We start from the raw sequence: 5362 nt of genomic DNA, 5'->3' as shown, positions 1-5362 counted from the left end.
TGAAAGCCTATGATGGAGGATCATCTATACTGTAAAGATTTGTATGAGCCAGTATTGAGTGATTCGGCTAAACCAACAGATATGAAAGATGAAAATTGGAAGAAGCTAGGTAGAAAGATGCTGGCTACAATTAGAAAATAGGTTGATATCAGCGTGTTCCATCATGTAGTGTAGGAGTCAGATGCCACATTGTTTGGGAAAAATTGGCAGCATTGTATGAGAGAAAAATAGGTATGAATAAAGTTATGCTTGTTAAAAAGATTGTAACTTTACAGTACAGGGATGGATGATCTGTTACAGAGCACTTGAGTGATTTTCAAGATATATTTAATCAGATGACTACTATGGAGCTTAAGATGGATGATGAAATAAAGGCGTTATTTCTTTTGGGTTCATTGTCAGACAGTTGGAATACTCTAGTTGTGACTGTTCTTAATTCAGCTCCTGATTATAAGGTGACATTGGAGATGGTAAAAGACAGTATGCTTAATAAAGAAATAAGGCGAAAAGATGTAGACCCTGGGAATCAAGCTCTAGTCACAGAAAACAGGGGTAGAAACATCGACAGAGGTCAGGACTCAAAAGGCCATGATAAATCTAAACATAGATTCAAGTCTAGAAGTAAAGTAAAGTGTTTCCATTGTGGTAAGGCGGGTCATATAAAACGAAACTGTAAAATCTTGAAGCAAAAGTGAAAAGATGAGAAAGGTAAGTGTTGAGATGATGGCAATGTTGCAGCAGTGAATTCAGATAGTGATTCAGTTATTTTAATTTGTACACATGGTGATTGTAATCATGTTAGTGATCCCGGCATTGAGTGGATATTTGACACAGGAGCGGCATATCATTGTGTTCCTAATAGAGAGTTATTTACAACTTACAAAGTAAGAGACTTTGGTTGTACCAAGATGGGAAATAAAAGTGTGTCGCAGATTGTTGGGATTGGTGATATTGTTGTACAAACTAGTACAGGCTGCATGTTGACTTTGAGGGATGTCAGATACATTCCAGATATGAGAATGAACTTGCTTGCTATTAATGTCCTTGATAAGAAGGGATATGAAAGTCGACAAAAGAATGGATAATAGAAGCTTCTCAAAGGATCTATGGTAGTTGCAAGGGGAAAACTATGCTGCACAATGTATAAGACATGAATGCAATTGAACGGTAACCAGGTAAATACTGTTGAAAATGATGCTTCAGCAAACTTGTGGCACAGGAGGCTAGCACACATGAGTGAAAAGGGGTTACAGGTTTTGGCAAGGCACTCTCTCATTCCCTTGACCAAAAGTATGTCTTTCGATTCATGTGATTATTGTTTGTTTGGTAAGCATCATAGAGTTTCTTTTCGTAAAAGTTCTCAGAGAAAAGAAAATAAATTGGAATTAATTTATTCTGACGTATGTGGTCCCATTGAGGTTGAGTCATTAGGTGGTAGCAGATATTTTGTTACTTTTATTGATGATGCTTCACGTAAGACTTGGGTGTATATGTTGAAATACAAAAGTCAGGTACTACAGTATTTTCAAAAATTTCATGCCATGGTTGAAAGGATGACAGGGTTACCCTTGAAGTGTATTCGAACTGATAATGGTGGAGAATACACATTTAAATGCTTTGAAGAGTATTGCTCAAAGCATGGGATCAGGCATGAGAGGCAGAACCTGGAATACCGCAGCATAATGGTATAGCTGAAAGAATGAATCGCACCATTGTGGAAAAAGTCAATGTATGTTGAGGATGGCAAAATTACCAAAGCCATTCTGGGGTGAAGCAGTCAACGCAGCTTGTTATTTACTTAACAAGTCACCATCAGTTCCTTTAGGCTTTGACATTCCAGAAAGAGTGTGGACAGGGAAAGATACTTCATACTCTTACTTGAAAGTTTTTGGGTGTAAAGCATTCATGCATGTGCCGAAAGAACAGAGATCAAAGCTTGACAGTAAAGCTACACAGTGTGTGTTTGTAGGATATGGTGATGAGGAATTTGGCTATAGGGTATGGGATCCAGTAAAGAGAAAGACAATCAGAAGCAGGGATGTGGTCTTTCATAAAAAAGAAACCATAGCAGACTTTAAGAAAAATGAGAAGACTACACAGGTTACCGTTGAGTGTAATGTTTCAACACCAACAGGGATTTCACAGGAAAGAGCCATAAATGGTGAAAATGAGCAATAAACAGAACTTGAGGATATGAATGAGACAGCTACAGTTGGTGATGAGCCAGATGCTATTAGTTTTGAGCAGGGGGAGCAATCCTCTCTACTTGAGAGTGTTGAGCAGGGGGAGCTACCTTCGGCATCAAGTGATGTAGAGTCTCAGCCTAAGAGATCTACTAGAGAACGCAGGCCATCTACCAGGTATCCAAGTTCAGATTTTATTTTAATTACCAGTGAAGGGGAGCCAGAAAGCTTTCAAGGTGTGTAGGCTACTCCGGATAGAGAGTACTGGTTAAAAGTAATGAAAGAAGAGATGGAGTCATTGCGAAAGAATGGTACTTATGATCTTGTTAAACTTCCTAGGGAAAAGCTTAAGCTTTGCAGTAACTTGGCCAAAATGAGTTCCTTAGCCAAGGTAAGTTCCAAATGAAATTGCTATGGTGATGAATCTCCTCCTAATGGGGCTGGAGGGGGAGATTGTTAGGAAAATGGGGTCCAGTCCCATGTAAGTGGTTTTGGATCAAGTAAAGGCCATAGGCCTTGATCTTTTATTTTACACAGAGCTACTTAATAAAAAAGAGGTGGGGTTGTTTTAGGTGTGTGTCGAAAACCAAGCAGAGAAAGAAAAAAAGTCAGGAAAAGTAGAAAGAGAAAAAAGAGAAGGGAGAGTTGGTTAAACGAAAGTCGATCCGTGGTCCGATTGAGTTAGAACCTTGTCAGGAGGTTTATGATTTAGAGTTCTACATTCTGAACGGTGAAAATCGGGTTTGAAGCTATCTAGGAACAAATCCAGGGTGTATTTGTTGAGTCACTTATTTGGTGAGATTTCTCCAATTGTTTCTCTAGTTGTTGATTAGCTCTAGTTTTAGCTAGAGAAGAACTTTGTATAACTATTATTTGATAGTGAAGATTTTTCTGGTGGCCCGTGGTTTTTTCCCTCTACACTGGAGGGTTTTCCATGTAAATCTTGGTGTGCTTTATTTTTCCTGCGTATTTGATTATTGATTGTTGTCTATTGCTTCTGTATTGTTGTGATTATTGCTTTAGGTGCAACAACGTAATCATGTCTTGTAGAAATTTTCTCAAGGCTGAGAAAGCAACTAAATCAGTTGGCATTACTAAGGAGAATTATACCATAATGCATCTCGACCTTGCCTCTCATGAAAGTGTGAGACAATTTGCTGACAACTACCGTCGCTTAGGCAGGCCACTTGATGTCCTCGTTTGCAATGCTGCCGTATACTTACCTACTGCTAAGGAACCAACTTATACCACTGAAGGGTTTGAACTCAAGTGTTGGAACAAACCATCTTGGTCACTTCCTCCTCGCAAGGTTATTCCTAGATGACCTGAAGCAGTCAGACTACCCATGTAAATGTCTCATTATTGTCGGTTTCATTGTTAGTAGTTTAGAATATGGTGGATCCTAAATTGAATAGAAAAACTTAATTATTGGTGAATAAACTTAATTTTTTTATTAAATTTATTCATATTTTAAATACTTATATTTGAATAGAAATAACTGCTATAGGATAACTGGTCATAACTATTTGAATATAAATAGATAGTTGTTCATATAAAGTCATAATTGTACAAATGATCATAACTATTTAAATAAAAATTTATGTTTGTTCATTCATTATAAATAAATTTTTCAATAAACTATTTTCATTATTTTTGATTGAAGAGTTTGAGATTTTGTTGTATTTTAAAGGCATAATTGTATTTAAGAAAGTATTTTTCACACCTCAAAGTCATATTTCTTTTTTCTTATTATTTTTATTTTTTAAAAATTTTCTAACAATTTAAACGCAATTATGCGAAATTCATAATTCACATGAGAAATATATGAGGAAAAGAAATTGACAAGACTTTTGAAACATGTATGAAAAGTTTCAAATATGCAAATGATTTTATGTTTTTATTTATGTAGACACTGAATTTTGTTCGGGTCTACTAGATTAATTTTTGTCTTCAAGTTTTGTTTATTAATATTTTTTATATTATTATAAAAATATAATAATTAAAAAAATTAAAAAAACAAAACAACAAAAAAAGAAACAAAACCAAAAAAAAAAAAAAGAAAGAAAATCGAGATGGTAGTGGTGCCTTGCATGGCACCACTGGCCACCCACCCTACTACCATCACCATCTTCAGTCCCATCAAAATCCCTACACCTCACCTGCCCCAACTACCCAGAACCACCACCCATACATTTCTAGGCACATGCTCTACCTGCTATCCCCATTCCTAGCCCTATAAAACACCCAACCGTTCCCCTTTTAGCTTTCTCGAACTCTCAGACATAGAGACACCTCTCTCGAACACACCAAAAACCCTAGCTCTCCCTCACCCCGAAAGTCTCAGCCTCCCACACTAAAAAGGAAACCAGGGCCCCGCAAAACTTCCCACCCATCAGAAAAACACAAAAAAAAAACCATACCTAGAACACAAACAAAAAAACAAAAACACAATCCTTGCCGAATCAACGAGGAACCTAGTGCTAAGCCACTTGCAAAAAAAAAATCATTAGCTTTATTTTTTTTTTAAAAGAAAGGAAGACCGAAAGCTTCAAGCCCTAATCTACGTCGATCGGGGCTATTTCTGGCAAAACGAACATCAGATTTGAAAAGATCATGTTGAGGTGAATAGGATTTTTTTATGTTTTCTGATCACCGATGGCAGCCCATCAACCGCGGTAGGCGCGACGGTTGGCATGGCAGCACGAACGCCAGTGATCGAATACCGGCAGAGCCCTTAGAAACTCTCTTTCGAGCTCTAAAGAACTTTTTTTTTTAGCAAAAAATAAAGTGAGCTGAAAAAAAAATTTGCTTTTATATAGAAGAGCTAAGCCTAAAACGATATCGTTTTGGACTAAGGGCATCCGTGTGTCGATCCGGATCTGACCCAAGATCTGCGTAACCTAACCCGCCAACCCTTCCTTCAGCCAGCCTTGAACCAGCTCAATTGAACCTCTCACCGAATCGCCCCTCATTTGGTTCAACTAGATCGAACCACTGAACCACTCGAACGGTCGAAACAGTGTTGACCGGATCATTGATTGGTCTGGTTTAGGTGTTTTTCTTTTTTTTTTTCTTTCTAATATTTATATTATTATTTTTAGCTTTTTTTATAATATTTATTCATGATAAATTTTTAAATTTGTTAGAATAAATATTTAATTGTTTTTAATAATAATAAA

Source organism: Durio zibethinus, chromosome 5 (assembly GCF_047325235.1).
Source record: "Durio zibethinus cultivar Kanyao isolate XHJ-2024 chromosome 5, ASM4732523v1, whole genome shotgun sequence".
Taxonomy (NCBI): Eukaryota; Viridiplantae; Streptophyta; class Magnoliopsida; order Malvales; family Malvaceae; genus Durio; species Durio zibethinus.
This window is presented reverse-complemented; position numbering follows the sequence as displayed.